The sequence below is a fragment of the Mustela lutreola genome, chromosome 12 (assembly GCF_030435805.1).
Source record: "Mustela lutreola isolate mMusLut2 chromosome 12, mMusLut2.pri, whole genome shotgun sequence".
Classification (NCBI taxonomy): domain Eukaryota; kingdom Metazoa; phylum Chordata; class Mammalia; order Carnivora; family Mustelidae; genus Mustela; species Mustela lutreola.
In genome coordinates, this window is record NC_081301.1 from 89,781,934 (window position 1) to 89,803,788 (window position 21,855).

General features: G+C 47.8%; 1 protein-coding gene and 1 long non-coding RNA gene across 9 annotated transcripts in view; one reads left to right on the forward strand and one right to left on the reverse strand.

Moving 5' to 3' along the window:
• The window catches only part of TJP2 (tight junction protein 2), a 122,414-nt gene extending 110,414 nt beyond the window's left edge, over positions 1–12,000 (reverse strand). For both annotated transcript variants that reach the window (XM_059141847.1, XM_059141846.1), the window contains exon 1: positions 11,818–12,000. The gene's annotated coding sequence lies outside the window, so the exon portion shown is untranslated. The remainder of the gene's footprint in view (positions 1–11,817) is intronic.
• Positions 1–21,855, forward strand: part of LOC131812394 (uncharacterized) — a 279,095-nt gene that overhangs the window by 112,856 nt on the left and 144,384 nt on the right. For 2 of the 7 annotated variants that reach the window (XR_009346322.1, XR_009346325.1), the window contains exon 1: positions 10,780–11,405. This is a non-coding gene — a long non-coding RNA (uncharacterized LOC131812394). Of the gene's footprint in view, positions 1–571; positions 608–8,440; positions 8,520–10,777; positions 11,406–21,855 lie in introns of those variants that run through there. The other 5 variants (XR_009346327.1, XR_009346323.1, XR_009346324.1 and 2 more) reach the window with 5 other exon arrangements.

Below are 21,855 nucleotides of genomic sequence, written 5' to 3' on the forward strand. Positions count from 1 at the left end.
ATAAAATATTTTGAAACTGGGCACCTGGGTGGCTCAGTGGGTTAAACCTCTGCCTTCAGTTCAGGTCATGATCTCAGGGTCCTAGGATCGAGCCCCACATCAGGCTCTCTGCTCAGTGGGGAGCCTGCTTCCCCCTCTCTCTCTGCCTGCCTGTCTGCCTACTTGTGATCTCGCTCTGTCAAATAAATAAATAAAAATCTTTAAAAAAAAAATATTTTGAAACTATCCTAAATTTTTGTTTAAAAAAGTTTCTTTTACGTAACTGGTTCTGCTTTTTCCCAAATTGTATTGTGATGGTATTACAAAGCTGAGAGTACCTGTTGCCATCATGTAATTATTCTCATTACACTGTACACGCTACTAACAATAAAAAGCAGATTTTAATTTGATGACTCAGCCCACTATTTCCTAAACAATAGATTTTTTTGTGAGCACCAGTCATTGGAAACATTTGAAATAGGAGAACACTTCTCTCCACCAGCGGTTCTATGTACCATAGGAAAAGTAAGAGACAGTTTCTTGTTGGGCTCAACACATTTTTAACTGGCTTCAAAAAATTATGTTTTTACAGGTCTGTCTCCCTGAGTGTTCTGTAATGGCCCGGAAGGTAGGTACAATGTCCTATTCATTTTTGTATCTCTAGTACTTCTTGCTCAGGAACCAGCGTATGACAGATACCCAGTAATACTGGGTTTTACTTCCTTATTAAGAGGGAGCAAGGTGGGGCACCTGGGTGGCTCAGTCATTAAGCGTCTGCCTTTGGCTCGGGTCATGGGATCAAGCCACACATTGGGGCTCCCTGCTCAGCGGGAAGCCTGCTTCTCCCCTCTCCCACTCCCCCTGACCCCCGCTGTGTTCCCTCTCCCGCTGTCTCTCTTTCAAGTAAATACATAAAATCTTTCAAAAAAGAAAAAAAAAAAGGGGGTGGCAGCAAGGCATAATGGTTAAGACCCTGCCCTCAAGAACCAGACTGCATGTGTTTGAATCCCAGCTTCGCACTTAATTAGCTGAGTGGCCTCGGCAAGTCTTTTTTTTTTTTTTTTTTTTTATAAGAGAAGAATTTTTTAAAGATTTTATTTATTTATTTTTTTAATAGAGATCACAAGTAGTTAGAGAGAGAGGGAAGCAGGCTGATGTGGGGCTCGATCCCAGGACCCTGGGATCATGACCTGAGCCGAAGGCAGAGGCTTAACCCACTGAACCATCCAGGCGCCCCTCGGCAAGTCTTTTAAATTCTCTGAGCCTCAAGGGGATCCCCCTCAAAGGGATGATAATAGCACCCACTTGTAAGGATTGGGGGAGAATGAAATTTTATGAACACACGCAAAGCTCTTAGGGCCTGGACCATAGGAAGTGCTATTGTTCTCTACTCAGCAAATACTTACTGGTCCAGGTTCAATGGACTATGTCTCTCTAAAGTTCTGAAATTGAAGCCCTAATCCCCCGGGTGATGGTGCGTGGAGGTGGGGTGTTTGGGAGGTAAATTCGATTTAGATGAGGTCATGAAGCAGGATAATGTCATCCTAGGAAGAGGAGGAGTGAGATCATGGTCTCTGTCCATGTTCATACACCCCGGAAAAACCATGGGAGTACACAGTGAGAAGGTGGCCTTCTGCAAGCCAGGAAGAGGACCCGCACCAAGAACCGCACTCTGCTGGGACCCTTCTCTCTCCCAGCCTCTGGAACCATGAAAAATAAATGTCTGTGGAAGTGCCCCAGTCGATGGCCTCCTGTTCCGGAAGCCTGAATGGACTAAGGTCTTAGACCCCGCTCAGACAGGTCTTTCGGCTCCATGGGTGCCACCCCCCAATCAGCTCTGGGTTCCTAAACCCATTCTCAGTGCTCTGGCGTGGACCACTTGGACTCCCCAAGTGTCCACTGAGATCTCCTCTCGGTCCTGCCCTTTGGCAGCTGTGGCGCCACTAGCCTTTGATCTGCCTATCTATTCCCATCTGGAGGACTCCTGGCTCTCCTGGTGTGGCCCCTGCCTGACCAGTCCGTCCAGCCTCCAGCATCGTCCAGGGCGAGGGCACACAGCTCAGGGCATCAGCATTCGGACCGCGTCTGTCTCCCTGTTCCAGCCGCCCATGTGCCTACAGCTGGGCCAGACTGCTGTCCCGTGTCACTCCTCAGTCTCTAATTACATATTTGTATTTACTTGTTTACCATCGCCTCCTCGTCCAGACTGTAAGCTCTGCTCTGAGGGCAGAGGCCTATCTTGTTGACGCTGTCCATTTCCTACTGAGTTTTCTAGTCGAACCCAACACTCACTCATTCATTCACTCCCTGGACAACCACTGAGCCACTCCCTGTCTAACACTGATTGACGATGGACATACAGACAAAACCCAGGCTCCCTGACCTCAAGAATCACCCAGTCTAATGGAGGGAGGGACAACTGTATGCTGTAATAGGGACATGAGTGACTTTAGGGTGACAAAGAGAGGGAACAATGCTGTCTGAGCATCCTGGCTTGGAAAAACCTTCACAGGTAAGGTACTCGGGTTAGGTCTTAATAAAATGCAGATATCTACTTAGGCTGACAAAAAGATCTGAAGCATCTCGGGCAGACAGGAAAGTAACCCCAAGGGCCAGAAAAGCACAACACTGGGAAGAGCGTTCCCAGACCAGTAAGCAGAGCGAGCACTGCTGAGTCCAGGGCCAGAGGGAGGCAGGTGCAGAGTGTACACAGAGCCTCCCCCCTGCCTAGACGCCACTAAACCATCAATGTAGCGAACATGTCCACTGATCCAGGCACTGAGATAAGAGTTCTACATGCATTTACCTTGTTCGATTTTCACAACCAGCTTAAGAAGTGGTTATAACGTCTCCCTGTTTTCAGATGGAGACAGTCAGGCACCACGTGACTAAGCAGTTTGCCCACGGCCACACTGGCAATAAGTTGTAGAGGTGTGATTCCTACCTAGGCTGGCCTGATTGTAAAATTCATGCTTTCCTACACCCACTAAGCCTGGGTAGGTGCCTTGGGCCTTTGGTATGTTGCCATCATAATGAAATGTAATTGCCACTTACTTGTCTCCCTCTAGAAGGTGGGTCTCATGAGGGCAGAGACTCTGCTGTGCTCACTGCTATGTCTCTAGGACCTGGCACATTGCCTGGTAGAGTACAGGCATTAACAGTGTGTGTTAAGAATATACCAGAGGGGCACCTGGGTGACTCAGTGGGTTAAAACCTCTGCCTTTGGCTCAGGTCATGATCCCAGGGTCCTGGGATCGAGCCGACATCGGGCTCCCTGCTCAGTGGGAAAGCCTGCTTCTTCTCCCTCTCCCACTCCTCCTGCTTGTGTTTCTTCTCTCGCTGTGTATCTCTCTGTCAAATAAATAAACAAAATCTTTAAAAAAAAAAAAAAAAGGATACCTGAGTGCATGGGGGGAGTGACTCCTGATCTCAAAGTCGTGAGTTCAAGCCCCACACCGGAGGTAGAGGCTACTTTTTTTTTAAAGATTCTATTTATTAGAGAGAGAGAGAGAGTGGGGCTGGGAGGAACAGAGGGAGAGGGAGAGAAAGAATCCCAAGCAGACTCCCCGCTGAGTGTGGAGTCCCAGGCAGAGCTAGATCTCGGGACTGTGAGACCACAACCCCAGCCGAAATGGGAGTCCGGATGCTTAACTGACTGAGCCACCCAGGCCCCCCGAGATGTTTGTTTGTTTTTTTTTTTAAGTAATAATGAAATGAATGAATGAACAGGGCTTTGAACTCTTTTCTTTTCTTTTTTTTTTTTAAGATTTTATTTATTTATTTGACAGACAGAGATCACAAGTAGGCAGAGAGGCAGGCAGAGAGAGAGAGAGAGAGAGAGGGAAGCAGGCTTCCTGTGGAGCAGAGAGCCCGATGCGGGGCTCGATCCCAGGACCCTGAGATCATGACCCGAGCCGAAGGCAGCAGCCCAAACCACGGAGCCACCCAGGCGCCCCTTGAACTCTTTCCTAATGTGCACTACTGCCCTTCTTCGTCCCTTTGATGAAGGAATCCTAGAAATCATTCTTAAACCAAGATCTGTGTGCAAACCACAAGTGGACTTCTGCCCCCTCTCACTTTGGTCAGACAGAGAAAAGCTCCCTGCGGTGCTGGACTGGACTCACGCCGCATGGGCAGACCCCTCCCCAAGCACGGGGGCTTCTGCCACCTCCCTCCCCTCCACCCTCATCCCATCAGTGCACAAACTCTCAACACCCTTTGAAAGGATGCTTAGAAGGTTGGCCCTCGGCTGGAGTCTGGAAACCTGGACTTGGTGAAGGTTCCCACCATTCCCAGGGCCCATGAGAGTGCCTCACTCCCTAAACTGTTTGCACAAACAGTGTAATTCATCCTAACACCAGCTTTCCTTTGGGGAACCTGAACTTCTGGTACCTGCTCTGCAGAGAATGCCGACGGAGCAAGTCCCAGACTCGGCTCTGGGCGCCTTCTCCCTCTGCTGATTTCCCGTTGGATCCCTGACTGTAATCATCACCGCGATCACTCTGTGCTAAGTCCTCTGAGTCCTCTTACCCACCACTGAAACTGGGGGTGGTCCTTGGGATGCCAAGACACTGTCTCTGCACAGGAGCAGCATTGTGAAATGTTCCTGTCCAGTCCTGTCTGCGAAAGGAGGAGAGGCCACAGGGGCCGGGCTGGAATGCAAAGGTGTGCAACTGGCTGAGTGGGATAGGGGACAGACAGACAAGTCCGAATAGATGGGGCTAACTCAGCCCCTGGCCGACCAGCAAGTGCCAGGCAGAGCCGAGCAGCTAGTTCACAGCCACTGACCGTGAACCCTCTCCTCTACTAAGGACAGGTTCTCCCAAATGATAACCTAGAACACTCTGGGCAGTGTTTGGCTTTCTTCCAAAACCCAAGAGATGCTCTACATCCTCAGATACAATGAAGATTCCTTTAAAATTAAATGTAAAAATAAAATGAGGGCATGTTTGTCTGGACGGCACGAAACCAGCAGGAAGCGTGGAGCACAGCTCAGCTTCGGAAGAGCCAGAGCACTGGGCAGCCACTGTCCTTGGCTTTGTCTTCTGTAGCCAAGCTGACCTTCATAACCCAGACGTCAGCACCCACGCTCTGAATCGGCTTATACCCAGTCCCGCTAAGGAGACTGGGCCCAGAGTGGCACAGATCCTAAAGCTCTTAGGCTGAGCGGCAAATACATGAAAGGAAGAGAAGGAAAATTCGAGGCCGCTACCTGCATAAAGGGCTCTTGCTCCAGGCTGACAAGGCTCACCTTGCTTGGTTCTAGGCGGAGTGTGGCTGGTGGTGACAGGCAAGAACAGGGAGAGGGGTCAGTCTTGACTCCAGGACTGTGGCCGGAGGGACTAAAGGGGCCCCTGGTCTGATGAGGAAAGTTCGCACTTGACCCTGTGGTCCCCAAGCAGCACATCCCACCGCCCGGTAACGCTGGGCTTCCTGGAAGGGGTGGGAAGGCCAGGCCTACAGCTACAGCACCCACTACCATGACAGCCCTGTGCCTCCCTCCTCTGCAACCAACGCCCCAGACAGGCCCTTACTCCCCAGTTTACATGGAGTTTGTGGGTCCCAGCTGGCTTTGGTCTCCTCAGAGCCTTCTGCCCCTGCTTTCCCTATCCCAGAGGCTTCTTCTCTTCCTCCAGCCACCCCCGCCCACCATATCCCCACATTTCAGCTCCTGGCACCTGGGTCTGCCTCCCTCGGATGCTACCCCCTTCCCTGGCTCCACCAAGCTCCTGTCTGCCCAGGGCCCCCCGCTGCCCTCCAGCTCTGTCCCTTCCCCCACTCTCGCTCCAATCTGACATTTCCAAATGCCTCCCAACCATTGGTTCTCCACACACCAGCCCCAGCCCAGCAGCATCAGCGCTGCTGGAAAACTCCTTAGACAGGCAGATCCTCAAGCCCCACCCCGACCTACCAAGTCGGAAGCTAAAAACAGGGAGCGGGCTACGGATCTGTGTTTGGACAAGCCGTCCGGGGGATCCAGACGCAGCCAGTGCTTGGGAACCACCGCCCTCCACACTCCACCTGCTTCTCCTGTGGCTGTCTCCAACAATTCTCCAACGTTTCCAAATCCAGCCTAACTTCCTATTTCTCACAACACCGCCTACCTTTACCAATAAGGCAGGAACAAAACAGCACAACCCAAGTTCGATATGGTGGGCCTTCCAAAATGCAACAGGTATTTTTAAAATCCATGACGGACTTGTGACTGTAGAGTGTGAAGGTAATTCTCTATGTTAGGATGGTGCACAACACTGCCGGGCAGCTTGGGAAAGAAAAAACAGAATGAACTACCTCATGCAAAATATCTATCAGTGTAGCCTGCATGGGGTACAGGAAGATGACCCCAATAAAATACAGACAATATATTGTATATAAAAACAATGTATTAATAGTATTTTTCTGTGAAGGGGCAGATGGAGAAGGAGAAAGAGAATCTTAATCAGTGCAGAGCTGGATAAGGGGCTCGACCTCACAACCCTTGAGACCATGCCCTGAGCCAAAATCAAGAGTCGGATGCTTAACCGACTGAGCCATGCAGAGGTCCCAATAAGGTTATTTTTTAATGGCCTAAAGCAAGAAGAGAATTACAGATTCAGTTACCTAAAAAGTATTAGGTACCTCAAATAGGTAGCTTCTTCTTTCTTTTTTGCATTATAAATTTCTCCCAAATGAAAATAAGAGATCAATTTCTACTATCTTTTTAAAATTTACAAGCACTTTTACAAATAAGGTTCATTGCAGTCTTTTTTTTTTTTTTTTAAAGATTTTATTTATTTATTTGACAGAGAGAGATCACAAGTAGGCAGAGAGGCAGGCAGAGAGAGAGAGAGGAGGAAGCAGGCTCCCTGCTGAGCAGAGAGCCCGATGCGGGACTCGATCCCAGGACCCTGAGATCATGACCTGAGCCGAAGGCAGCGGCTTAACCCACTGAGCCACCCAGGCGCCCAGGTTCATTGCAGTCTTTACTGTAATCTTTTAAAAGATTTTATTTATTTATTTGACAGACAGAGATCACAAGTAGAGAGGCACGCATAGAGAGAGAGGAGGAAACAGGCTCCTTGCCCTGCAAAAAGCCGGAGGCGGGGCTTGATCCCAGAACCCTGGGATCATGACCAAGCTGGCGGAAGGCAGAGGCTTTAACCCACAGAGCCACCGAAACGCCCCTTCTTACTGTAATCTTAAAGGGAGATAATTGCCCCTAACTCAGAGTCTCTGAGCTGTTCCGGGCAGATGTCAGTCCTGCACCTAGACCCTGTGCCCTTCCTTTAGGACTCCTCTCAGGATGCCACACAGACACTGACTGGCCAGTCTGCAGAGATGGCAAGGCTGACTGAGTTCAGTAAGGAGAATGCCCACATCTCGCCGAGCCACAATAATGCTACAGTCTAGTCAAGGATTATCTAACTCCTCACTCATCACAGGTCTTGTGGTACCGTGGAAAGAATCCTTCGATTTTAAATCATTTGCTCTTTGGGAATTTATTTCCGTTTTGGCTCATCTTTTTATTTGCCTAAGGACCTAGTGTATTGTAGTACCTGATATTCCAAAAGATATTAATGAATACATAGCTTCTTGGAGGTGAAGGGGAGTTTGTAGGCAGGGACGATTCTACATGGAAGAACAATTCTACATGGTCTAGAGTAGAAACACCACAACTGGTTTCAGTTTTCTCATCTGTAAAATGGGGGTAAAAGAACTACCTCTCTCAAGGTCATTATAAAGATTTAATGAGAATGTATCTGAAAGTACCTAATTTGCAGTAGGCATGGACTCTAAGTCCAATAGTCCAATGCCTTGATCTCTCCTATGGAGACCAGTGGGTTCTTTCAAACATTCAGGATAATGAACTTCAGATCTTAAGAGGGATGACGTCATCCATTTTTACTAACCGCCCTAAATGATTCCCCTGGCATCGCTGAAAAAACCATTCACTGAACACATTCTGAGGAATTTTTTCCTCATGTATGGACTACAAAACAGCATTTGTGGGTGGCCTGGGTAGCTCAGTGGGTTAAGCCTCTGCCTTCAGCTCGGGTCATGATCACAGGGTCCTGGGATCAAGCCCCGAATCAGACTCTCCGCTCAGCAGGGAGCCTGTTTCCCACCCCACCCCCCGCCTGCCTCTCTGCCTACTTGTGGTCTCTCTCTTTCTGTCAAATAAATAAATAAAATCTTTAAAACAAAACAAAACAAAACAAAACAAAAAACCAGGGGCACCTGGGTGGCTCCGAGGGTTAAAGCCTCTGCCTTTGGCTCAGGTCATGATCCCAGGAGCGTGGGATCGAGCCCCGCATCGGGCTCTCTGCTCAGAGGGGAGCCTGCTTCCTCCTCTCTCTCTGCCTGCCTCTCTGCCTACCTGTGATCTCTGTCAAATAAATAAAATCTTAAAAATAATAATAATAATAAAAAAACCCCAGCATTTGTTCACCAAATAAAACTCTGAACCATATTGCTATTTCAGAAGAGAACTCAGCGGAAGAAAGGAAACCTTTTCTCTTCAGTCTTCCTACAATTACGAGGGAACAACAATCTGAATTTCTGTGAGTACAAGAATATCATCAAGAGGGAGAATTTTTGTCTAACCTTGCCTATTTAAATGATCTTTTATTCATCATTTCAAAGGGATTTTTTTCAGGCAAAGGAAGCTGTAAGTTCCTGTCTACAAGTCGACAGCTTCTTTCCGATAAAAGTCTTAACACAGGAAAAGTCAAGTGTCTTAGTAAAAGAAAAAAGAATGTTGGGAAGAAGCTGAAGGATCTCCCACTCATCAGCTAGTCAGTAAATCTTCCCAATATCCTTGATCACTTACATATTCGAAATCACATTCTTTTTTTTTTTTTTTTTTTAGAGATTTTTAAACTAATTTTTAAAGATTTTATTTTTAAGTTATTTCTACACCCAACACGGTGGTACCCCAACTCACAAACCCCAGGAGTGGCACGCTCTCCCTGCAGAGCCAGCCAGGCACCCTGAACCCACATCCTTGATCCGTAACAATGAGGCTCTTAGCTCATGGATGAAACCGCTCTTATTAGTTTGTCATTTCACACTTGTGTTCGCACTGAAATGCATGTCCTCACCGTCACAAGCTGGGCAATTTTAAGCAGATGCAGGCAAATGACTTTCATTATTCCCAGGCTTTCCTTCAATTATAAGAACATTTTCACAACATTTTCACTCATTCAGGATGAAAGCAGAAACAAAATACGTAGTTTGGGATATTTGGGAAAATTATTTCAAATCTGCTTTCTGAAGTCTTGCTGTGACCTCCTCCTTTATAAACCAAGCAACAACTTTTTCCTTAAGGTTTATTCCAACTACTTTCAAAAATGTGTCTGAGTCACTGTGGAAAAAAAAATATATATATATAAACAGGCTACCTAAAATAAAGCCAGTTAGGGGTGCCTGGGTGGCTCAGTGCGTTAAGCCACTGCCTTCAGCTCAGGTCATGATCTCAGGGTCCTGGGATCAAGCCCCGCATCAGGCTCTCTGCTCATCAGGGAGCCTGCTTCCTCCTCTCTCTCTCTGCTTGCTTGTCATCTCTATCAAATAAATAAATAAAATCTTAAAATAAAATAAAATAAAATAAAGCCAGTTAAAGGAAGCATAGAGATAAATGTCATCGGGCATCTAGTTATTAATGTGCATATAGTCTGAGCCCTGGGTAGCTCCATTCTTTTGGAGCCAAAACAAAAAGGAAACCCTCATGGGTTTCTGACTGTCTCTATTAAAAGAAAGCACATGCACTCCAAAAACCTGGCGCTCCGGAGCCGTGTCCACAGAACAGTGACCCAGGAATCTCTACATGTTTATACAAACTCTGTGAATCTGATCTTCCTTTTACTTTACATTCCGATCCAACCTTTCTCCTACAAAAAATATCCTTTTACTTTACATTCCGATCCAGCCTTTCTCCCTACAAAAAATATCATTTAAAATATCCAGAATGTGCGCGGCTGGAGAGAGGGGAGAATGGGCTACTGTTTAATGGGTAGAGTTTTTGTTCCGAACCATGAAAAAGTTCTGGAAACGAAGAGTTGGGATGGTTGCACTGTCAATGTACGTAATGTTACCGAATCATACACGTAAAAGGGTTAAAATGCTGAATTTCATGATATGTATATTTTATCATAGTAATAACAGAGAAGGGGGCGGGAGAATGGAGTAACCGGGGGACGGACAGTAGGGAGGGCATGGGATGTAATGAGCACCGGGTGTGGATGCTCTGTAATCACAGATCCGTGCCTCTGAAACCAACAATACATTATATGGTAATTAACCGAATTTAAATAGCTTAAAAAATAACAACAGTCAAAGAATAAAAGTACCCAAAAACAAAAAAAATTCACAGGCCAGTATGCTGAGCCCATGTCCAGATCTCGCTGAGGAGCCTGACCCTGAGGGGGAGGGGCTGTGACCCAGGCTGCTTAAGGGTGTTTGTCCTGCTTTGGCAAAATGAAGGTTCTGATGTAGGACTTGACGAAAATGTGCGGGAGCGTGTTGTAAATCACTCCTTCACAGTGGACAGAACACTTCGCCCCAAGATACCTGAGGCCGGTGCTTTTCACACGTTAGTGTGCAAACGTCCCCCAGGGGCTGACAACCCAGCAGGTGCAGATCCACTGTCGCAGGCCCCCAGGTGAAGGCGCTGATGCTCGCGGCCTCAGTTGAACCCGCAAGGCCCCAGAGCCCCGTCCAGAACCACGGGCCCCCGCCAGGAAATGAGGAGGGCTGACCACACCTTTCAGGTGAACTGGTTCGGAAGGGAAGTTACCTGCCAACCACCGTTCGTAAAAATGCGTTGAGAAACACCCAGAAAGCCTTGGCGCGCAGGGGGCTTCCCAAGTGTCCCCACCCACCCCCGGGACTAGGAAGCCGCCGCAGACGACGAGGAGAGTTGTCAGAGAGGCAGTTTCGCAGACAGCCCTCGCCCAGACTTCAAAACAGCCGAGAATGCCCTTCTCGAGCTCGAAGAATGCCTGGAATTCAGTGGCCTTTATCCAACATAAAGATCCCCAACTCGGTGCTGACTTAGTTCCCTATAGAACCCCGCAGCCTTGAGCACCGACAGCGCCCCGCATGTTAAAGGGAAGGGGGAGACCCTGGAAGGCTCTCGGGCGCTGGGGACACAGATCGCGGCTCGGCGGGCAGCTCGGGCCCGCGGGCACGTCCGTGGGTGTGCAGTCCCGGGCTCCCGGCGGTGTGGGGTGTGCAGGCCCCGTGGCTGAGACCCGCCCGAGACTCCGCAGGCGATCCCCAACTGCTCGCAACTAACCCGCGCCGCCCTCGGCCCCACGGCACCAGCTCCTGGCCCCTTAAAGCTGGCTGCGCCAACAGAAACCAGAGGCCCTTCTATCCTGGTTCAAGAGAAGCTCAACAGAAAGTGAAACGGTCCCTGTTCCTTGGGGGAGAAGGCGTCAGTCCAGGTAGGAAAGAGACGGTGGCCGCGGGGCACCTGGAGCTGCCCCAGGTGCCGGCTAAAACCCACTTCCGGACGATCCCCCAAGAGAAACCCTATGATGCGCCGTCGTCCCCCGGGAGGACCCAGAGCCAGAAGTCCGCTAAGCATCCCAGAGAGGAAAAAGTCGTGCCCAATAAAGTACACCCCGAATCCACAGGGAGATGGGGGGGGCGGGCATCAACTCGCATGTACTGTCGCTGCCCCTCAGCTCCGCTCGCACGCCGACCCAGGGCGCCAGTGCACCGCCAGACCCCGCCAAGTCCCTCGCAGGGGCGCGACGGGTGGCGGCATCCCCGCGACGCCGGGGCCCTGGCGGCCGCGGGGCGGGCGCTCGGGGGCCGCGCAGGGGAGGGGAGGGGAGGGGGGAGGGTACTCGCCTGCGGGCTGGGGGCGGCCGCAGTCGCCGGGGTCGTGCGCAGGACGAGGGCGGGTCCCGGGGGCGCGCTCCGACGCGACGCCGGCTGCAGGGCGGGTGTCCCCTGCGCCGCCCGCGCTGGTCGCTGGTGGCGCCTGGCCCGGGCCGGAGTGCGGGACGCTGCCCAGGGAATGGGCGGGCACGACTGGCCGCGGTCGCTGCTCCTGTGTATTATTGTGGACTCGAGCTATTTCCTGTTTGGAGGTTTGGGAGAAAAAAATATATATATCCAGGGTGGGGGCAGGGGGAGTGGGCGGCGGAGAGCCAGAGAGCGGCGGCGCGGAGGGGAGGAGGGTGGGCTGCGGCCGTCACCCGCTTCCCGGAGACCCCGAGGGTGCCAGGTGCGCCAGTCTGGCCAAGAGACGAGGCTTACTGCAGCTGTACTTCGGGGTGTTCGCAACGACTTGGGTGGGGGGGCTCTCACGGGCCACCCAGCAGTGGGCCGGATTGTGGCCGCAGGGACCACCTGGCCCCCAGCCCGGGCATCCATTCCCCTTCCCCTCCCTTTCCCTGCCAAACTGCCACTGTGCTTTCTTTCCGCCCATGGGGCAAAAGGGATTCGATGTGCTGCTTTATTCGTTCTCGCGTCGGCTTTCAGATCCCCTCCAGGGGTGTGGGCTAGGAGGGGATTAGCTACACGACCCTTCACAGGAGCACGGAAAGGATGGTTGGGGCCACTGTTGTACGTGCTCGGTGGCGCTGGGGTCTTTGTTTGTGCTTGGGCGTGGGGGGAGAGGCAGGTTGTTCACGTCGGTGGAAAGTTAACTTTTATGATCAGCTTCCGTTCCCCTCCCCTGTGAACTTCACCCTTAGCCAGGATCACAGGGTCGGAGGCCCCAATCCGGAAATACCGGTTCCTCCCGCTGGGACAATAGGTGAGGGCGGGAGCGCAAACGCGAGAGCCTGCTTAGTCACCGCGGCAACCCCTGCTCAGCCGGGAAGGCGGCCCCAGCCTGCAACGGGCCAGCAGGTGCTCCTCGCACTTAGTCACGTTGAAAATGCTGGGACGGTAATAGGGACTTACTGTTTAATGGATGCAGAGTTTCAATTTGGTCTGATGAAGAGGTTCTGGAGAGAGATCGTGCTGTTGGTTGCACATGTGAATGCACTTAACGCCACTGAATTGCATGCTTAAAAATGGTTAAAATGGTTAATTTTACGGTACATGTGTTTTACCACACACGCAAAGGAAAAACTCCTAGGTAAGTTCATTGAATACACCTTTGCATATGACTGCCAAACCCTCCTGCCCTCCGTCTCACCCAGACCTCTGCCAGAAGTACTGAAATGAATGACCATGCTTCTGATTAAGCTCAAGTTCATTTAGTCTAGACTTCTGAGGGTACCTATTAGCAAGTTTTGCAAAAGTGAGTAGATTGAGCCTAAAGGATAGTACCCTTTTTTTAAAAAACAGCAGTTTTCCACGTAGGGGGGAATTAGGTCAGGTGAATTTAAAACAATTATTTAACAACACATCCCTTAGGTATATACCCTAAGGATGGGATATGTTTTTTAAAAGTTAAAAAAAAAACCCCAAAACTGCTTTTCAGTAATGATAACAATAGTAAGAGTAGAAAGAAGTAATTATGTTAATGGCCTTAAGAATCAAGATTTTTTAGTATAAAAAATAAATATAATATCAAAGCCGATAAGCAATATATTTTTTAAAGATTTTATTTGACACAGAGAGAGAGCACAAGAAGGAGGGGCAGCAGAGGGAGAGGAAGAAGCAGAAGCAGAAGCAGACTTCCAGCTAAGCCAGGAGCCCAATGTGAGACACCGTCCCAGGACCCTGGGATCATGCCCTAAGCTAAAGACAGATAGATGCTTAACCAACTGAGCCACACAGGCACCCTTTAGGGTATACTTTTCTTAAAAAATGTATTTCCAGGGTCACCTGCGTGATTCAGTCAGTTAAGTGTCCAGCGCTTGATTTAGGCTCAGATCATGATCTCAGGGTCATGAGATCCAGCCCCATGTTAGGCTCCATGGAACCTGCTTAAGATTATGTCTCTTGCTCTCCCTCTGCCCCTCCCCTCCTGCTCGCTCTCTCTCTAATTAAAAAAAATAAAAATAAAAAAAATCCAAGATCTAGCTACTCAAAATGTCCACCAAACACTGACCAGCCTGGTAGGAGTAAGCACTCTAGGATTTCAGACTGTGATCTCTAAATATAATATTTCTTTAAAAGGAAATAGATCTACTTGGAAAAGTGGTTGGTTTTCTGTCAGAGGCAAGAAATACCCAAAATAAGCCTGGAATATCTTGTCAATTGAGGAACCATGGAAGCTATCAGAAACACTCAGATTGACATCAAACGGAATCTGGAGCCAATCTGTGGAAGCATCCACCATCCACCGGCCAAAGTGGGATAAATTTTAAGCTTTGAGAAGAAAAATAACGGGACTCCTGGGTGGCTCAGTTGGTTAAGCGTCTGCCTTTGCTCAGATCATGATCCCAGGGCCCTGGGACTGAGTCCCACATCAGGCTCTTGGCTTAGCGGGGAGCCTGCTTCTCCTTCTGCCTGCCACTCCTCCCTGTGCTCTCTCTCTGTCAGATAGATAAATAAAATCTTTTTAAAAAAGAGGAAAAATAATTGCAATGAATTGAAACATATCGTATATGTATATATCCATAAGTCATGATGATAGAAAAACAGAGGTGGGGAAGCAGGCTCCCACTGAGCGGAGAGCCTGATGCAAGACTCGATCCCAGGACCCTGAGATCAGGACCTGAACCGAAGGCAGGGGCTTTAACCCATTGAGCCACCCAGATGTCCCTCTAGTAATGCTTATACACTGGTAGTTGGATCTAGAAAGTTGGTCAGAGTCAGGTTTGCCCTTTTTGGCAAGAATGTGCCATTTGTGGTAGTGTATATTTCCATCAGATGGCACATAATGTCCAGTGATCTTTTCTGTGATGTTCATGGCCATCGATGACTATTGCCTTGATCCAATATTTTATTAGTGTTTTGGAAAATGCCGATATTCAAATTTTGTCAATCCTTATTTGTTGGCTAGAATAATTTCTTTGTCAACTATTTAGTCATCCTGACACACAGTTGGTACATGTCTTAGCCTGGATTCCCAGGAAGCAGAGTCTTGAGTCATGGACATTATTGGGGGAAGTGATCCTGTAGAAAAAAGCTAGGGATGGGAGAAGCAGAGAAAGCCAACTGAAGGGAGACTCACCCAGCAGGCTACTGGTTTAGGCACCTGATTGCTTGATCAATGTGACTTGATATCTGAGAAGCAATATATATGGATCTCAGGATAGTTCATCTTGTGGGGGGAAAAAAGTAAAATTCACATATCAGCTTCTACCCCTCGCTGGTAAAAGCTCAGACAACAAAACATTGACTTCAGGGTGGTATATGCAAGGATATCCCCACGCTGGTGCTCACAGAGAAGAACTGGGGTAGGAGGGAGGAGAGGAGCATATTATCAGTAATGAAAACAGCTGTCTTGGGGTGCCTGGGTGGCTCAGTGGGTTAAGCCACTGCCTTCGGCTCAGGTCATGATCTCAGGGTCCTGGGATCGAGTCCCGCATCGGGCTCTCTGCTCAGCAGGGAGCCTGCTTCCTCCTCTCTCTCTCTGCCTGCCTGTCTGCCTACTTGTGGTTTCTCTCTGTCAAATAAATAAATAAAACCTTTAAAAAAAAAAAAAAGAAAGAAAGAAAAGAAAAGAAAACAGCTGTCTTACCAAGACATGCAGTTGTTCCTGCATGAAGCTGGATAGAGCCGACCTAGACCTTGTTGCTACAGCAGTGGTTGGAGTAAGACACAGACAAGACAAAGAGCATCTGAAGTAGTACACACGTGTTTGACACAGTCCAGAAAAGGCAGGTGAAATGTGTAATTCCTTCTCTTAAAATTGAACAGCTTTCAAAATAATGAATTAGTTCTATTGCATCTGCAAAGGTAATTAGATGTGTTTTTTTTTTTTTTTTCTGTTCCCCACCCCCACGCCACCACCATCACCCCTCCGGCCCCGCCTGCCTCTCTGCCTATGATCTCTGTCTGTCAAATAAGTAAATAAAATCTTAAAAAAAAAAAAAACGGGGGGCACCTGGGTGGCTCAGTGGGTTAAAGCCTCTGCCTTCGGCTCGAGTCATGATCCCAGGGTCCTGGGATCGAGCCCCCATGGGGCTCTCTGCTCTGTGGGGAGCCTGCTAACTCCTCTCTCTCTCTTTGCCTGCCTTTCTGCCTACTTGTGATCTCTGTCAAATAAATAAATAAAATCTTTAAAAAAAAGGAATTACTAGAAGAGAGGAATATGTTAAACACTACTATGAGGTACAATCAACAAAATCCAGAATCTGGGAAATACAAGAAGCCAAATGATCCCTTTCCCTCAACAAGAACCAGCAAGGCATTAAAGACAAAAAGGGGAAGAAACCTACAGATGAAAAGATTTAAGTGATAGCGATGAGATTAACAATGTGTATTTCTTGTTTGGGCCCTGATTCAGAATAACCCCTAAAAAAATGAAGAGGTATTTGGGAAAAACTTAGTATTCCCTAAGTTTTAAAATGTTTTAATCACATGCCACTGATTTAATCTAGTGTATGGGGTTGATGGTGCTACTCCATGTGTTTGGCATATCACACACACACACACACACACACACACACATCGGAATTGAAATGAACATTTCAAAGACTTGGATTTGGGATAATCTTTGAATGTGTTCAGGTAGAAAGAAAGGGACTCTGGCTGGCACAGCTGGTAACAGATTAGCTCGGTTTCTCCCACCCACTCTTTTCATTCCGGGTACACGCTGTATGGATTCCTTTGTGCTTTCTTGTAATCAACAAAACATCATTTTCAGTAACTAATAAACATTTCCACTCTGAAGACTACACATTTCAAAATCTGCTCAGAGAAGCGAAAAGAGATGCCTCCATGGGCGCTAGGGGCAGTACCATGAAAAACAGGGTAAGAGCTCTGGGTTCTGACTTGGAGCTCAGTAGAGGTTTCCTCCCCGTACTGGCCCCAAGGCAGTCCCACAGAAACCATCTTGCCTTTCTGGGAGACAAAGCCCTATTCTGCCTCTCTGGACAGGGAGTTCTGTGTTCTGCGTCCCGAGGCTCTGAACTAGATCCTGTGCTTCACCTGCAGGCTGGGCAAGGCAGGGTGATGGGGAAGAGGTCAAATCACAGACTGAAGTGGGGCAGTTGCCTTGGTAAGTAAGACAGGTGTTTTCATTACTGGCAACAGGTGCACCATGGAGCCCAGAAAGAGCTTTGTTTCTCATCTTGACTTTGCTGTTTGCTGCCTATGTATGTTTGGTATTTCTGTCCAGTCTTATTATGAAATAATTGACCTATATCACTGTATAAATTTAAAATGCACAGCAGGATCACTTGATTTACATCTCCTGTGAAATGATGGCCAGAGTAGGATCAGCTAACATCCATCCCCCTATATAGATAAAATACAAAGAAAAGGGGATTCCCTGCCAGCTTATTCAGTGGAAAACATGTGAGTTCAAGTCCCTTATGTGCTGTAGAGTTTACTTAAAATAAATTCTTTATTTTCTATTTTTAAGATTTTATTTATTTACACCTCCTCCCCAGTTTTGCATTTAACTTCAGAGTTTTCACCCTTTGACCCAGGAACTCCATTTCTAGATACCTATCCCACCCCAACAAGTAATGAAAGAAATATACTCAAGAATGCTGATTCCTGGGCTGCCTGGGTGGCTCAGTGGGTTAAGCCTCTGCCTTCGGCTCAGGTCATAATCTCAGGGTCCTGGGATCGAGTCCCGCATCAGGCTCTCTACTAGGCAGGGAGCCTGCTTCCTCCTCTCTCTCTCTGCCTGCCTGCGATCTCTCTCTGTCAAATCAATAAATAAAATCTTAAAAAAAAAAAAGTACAGCTCAATGAATGTCTCTATATTCCCACCAATCACTCCATAATTTCAAAAATAGGTAGCCTTTTATTATTTTTTATTTTTTTAAGATTTTATTTATTTAAGAGAAATGGGAAGAGTAGAGGTGGGGGAAGGGCGGAGGGAGAAGCAGGCTCCCCGCTGAGCAAGGAGCCCCAGGCAGGACTTGATCCCAGGACCCTAGGGTCACGACCTGAGCTGAAGGCAGATGCTCAACTGACTGAGCCACCCAGGCACCCCAGGAATGCGTCCACATTCCTAGATGACTCATTCTTCCTTCTCTTCATAGAAATCGACATCTTCCTCCCAGGTTAATCTGTTCGGTGAATTTTACTTTCTCTGGCTCTTTGGATCTTCCTTCCTAACTCTTAACACCTTGGGCCTTGATGAATTCTGCTGCTTTCCCTAGGCCTCTCCTTTACAACCACACAACTCTGTCAGGTATTGAAATGACAGCCAACAAAGCAGTCACAGTCATCGGATCTAGTGCAGAGTATTCTGGTCGGTGTTCACTGTACTCGTCTTTCCGTTATTTTGTACATTTGAAATTTTTCCTATATAAAAATGTGGGGAGAGTGAGGGATCAAATAAACTGATCGATTTGGGAGTCACATTTCTTTTTTTATTTTAAGATTTTACTTATTTAACAGAGTAATAGAGAAAGAGCACCAGCAGGGAGAGAGCAGAGGCAGAAGGAGAAGCAGACCCCCTGCGGAGCAGGGAGTCCGACTCAGGGCTTGATCCTACAACCCTGAGATCGGGACCCAAGCCGAACACAGCCACTTAACCAACTGAGCCACCCAGGCGCCCGGAAATCACATCTTTTTTAAGGTATATCTACTGGCTGATGCTGAGGAATGCTTTCTATCAGGTAAAAACAAGTAGCCTGGGGACACCTGGGGGGCTCAATGGGTTGAAAGTCTGCCTTCAGCTCAGGTCAGGATCATCCCAGGACCCTGAGATGGAGCCCTGAGTTGGACTCCCTGCTCAGCAGGGAGCCTGCTTTTTCCCTCTCCCTCTGTCTAACACTCTCCCTGCTTGTATATTCTGTCTTTTTCTGTCAAAGAAATAAATAAAATCTTTAAAAAATAGTCTGCATGACCCAATATGCAAAGTTGTCCACGACGCATTGGTAAGGACGAAAGCAAGGTACGGAGCAATACATATGGTCTGGGCCTCGTTGTGCAGTTAATACACATATGTGTGTACAAGTATATACATATGTACAGATGTGTGTACATATCTATACATGCAAAGGAACAGAAAAATGGTTAGAAAAATGCTCAGCATCTTGGCAATTAGCTAACTAAGAAGGTGAGTGGGACAGTCTCTGATTTAGGGGAACTGGAAAATGGTAGTGAAGACAGTTCTGCTTTTGGGGGATGCTGTTTTGAATTTAATGAAAAGCCAAGTAAAATTAAGGGGCACCTGGGTGGCTCAGTTGGTTAAGCATCTGCCTTTGGCTCAGGTCCTGATCCGGAGGTCCTGGGATTAAGCCCCGCCCCTGAGGTGGCTCCCTGCTCAGCAGGGGGTAGGGGGGGTCTGCTTCTCCCTCTCCCTCTGCCCACATCCACTTAATGTTCTCTCTCTCTGTTTCTCAAATAAATTTTTAAAAAGCAAAGTAAAATAAATGCATGGGATGAACTGGACGATCTGTCCGGTATCTTCTAGCTGACACTTGCAGTGATCCTAACAGGAGGGAGGTTGTCTGTCTTGATGGGGACTTAGAGATAGCAGGCACGGGGCCTGGGTCGTCCTGCAGAGTGAAAGGGCGCCGCTGCAGCTCTCGGAAACACCCAGGCCGCAGGTGCGCGGATCACGTGGCCGCCGAGTGCTCTTTCTACCCTCCTTACCCTGGCTTTAACCCCAGTCACACCTGTCTGGCCCAACAACGGGGCTGCTCCTGGGCCTGGAGAAACCTCCGCCCCCTCCTCCATGGGGCAAGGCAGGCAGCCGTCCCGCTTCTCCCCAAGCAGAGGCAGGAATGGGGCAGGTAAACACGGCACATGCAGCGGCCTGTGGAGTACTGAGAAGAAAGACCGCCCCTTCTTCAAGTTCAGCGGTCCCTGCGGCAGCTGCCTCGAGCCCTTCACACACTTGATGGTCCGCTCTGCTTTAGTGTGTACTTTGAGTCCTTCCTAAACTCTGTTTAGAGGCAGGGGTTACCTCTGGATAGTTTCTGCAGCCAAAGCTTTAGGAAGTTTTTCTAAGAAAATAGCAGTTTAAGTAACTGGTACACGGCTGCTTTATGGCCCTCCCGGATGGACTTGGACAGACAGCTCATAACGAAATAATACTTTCGGGCGCCTGGGTGGCTCAGTGGGTTAAGCCGCTGCCTTCGGCTCGGGTCATGATCTCAGGGTCCTGGGATCGAGTCCCACATCGGGCTCTCTGCTCAGCAGGGAGCCTGCTTCCCTCTCTCTCTCTGCCTGCCTCTCTGTCTGCTTGTGATCTCTGTCTGTCAAATAAATAAAAATCTTAAAAAAAAAAAAAAGAAATAATAGTTTCGGGGTGCCTGGGTGGCTCAGTGAACGGTTAAAGCCTCTGCCTTCGGCTCATGTTATGATCCCAGGGTCCTGGGATCAAGCCCCGCATCGGGCTCTCTGCTCAGCAGGGAGTCTGCTTCCTCCTCTCTCTCTGCCTGCCTCTCTGCCTACTTGTGATCTCTGTCAAATAAAATAAATAAAATCTTAAAAAAAGAAAAAAAAGAAAGAAAGAAATAATACTTTCTGTTCATCGCTTGTTAGCAGTCCAAAGATCTCTGTAATTTTAGTTAAGTCTCTGGTGAATATTAATTTTAAATTCACATGAAAAGTATTGTTTCCCTGGAGCTGGGATTGCCTGTGAATTTCCAGGGAGAAATTCACAGAGATAGAAACATATGTAGATAGGTAGAGATAAATCCTTGAAGAACTTTGTAGAAACAAGGATATGATGACTTATAGGGTCTAATGTAAAAATCATGTTTTTTTATTGTGATGCTCAAAACTCTAAACAAAAACAAAAGATGTAAACAAAATGATAATAACTGGCATTTACATATATAGCCAATCATAGAAATTAAAGGCTGAGATACAATTGAATTGCACCTGAGAAATAACGGGAGTATTAGGGACATAACCAAAATAAGGGGCTCACATTTTAATGCGTGCTTATTTGACACACTAGGCCTGTGACACTGAAGTGAGGTTCTGTAAGCATGCTAATTGATTGCTAATTAATTCTTCCACTGAAATCAATACCAACAATTTAAAAACACAACACAAACCAGGGCAGGTGCAGGTGGGAAGAAACTGCTACTACGTTGTTTGCCATGGTAGACTGCTCCCACCCTTTCAAAATGCATTTCCATAAAATGCACCAAGGCTCATCAAAATGTTCGAGTGATTTGACCCGGCAATTTTACGCCAGGCTCCTATTTTCAGACCATAGTGCAAATGCAGAGAAGACTATATGCACAGAACGTTTCATCAACGCATTAGTCATAAGAGCAAAAACTAGAAAACAATGAAAATATCTAATAATTAGGAAAAATTAAATAAATTAAAACATAGCCTCGAGAAGGTACATTATATAGGCATATATATGTTAACTATGAAGAATATGTAGCAACATTTTTTTTAAGATTTTTTTTCTTTTTAAAGATTTTACTCTTTTTTTTTTTTTTTTAAGATTTATTTATTTGACAGACAGAAATCACAAGGAGCAGAGAGGCAGGCAAAGAGAGAGGATGAAGCAGGCTCCCTGCTGAGCAGAGAGCCCGATGTGGGACTCGATCCCAGGACCCTGGGATCATAACATGAGCCGAAAGCAGAGGCTTTTACCCACTGAGCCACCCAGGTGCCCCAAGATTTTACTCATTTGACAGAGAGAGATCACAAGTAGACAGAGAAACGGGCAGAGAGAGGGGAGGAAGCAGGCTCCCTGCCAAGCAGAGAGCCAGATGCGGAACTCGATCCCAGGACCCCGAGATCATGACCTGAGCAGAAGTCAGACTCTGAACCAACTGAGCCAGCCAGGCGCCCCCTGTTTTCTCTTTTAAAAGTGAGGAAAATAGTATCTGCCTCAGAGATTATTGTTAGAAATTATATATATATATATATATATAT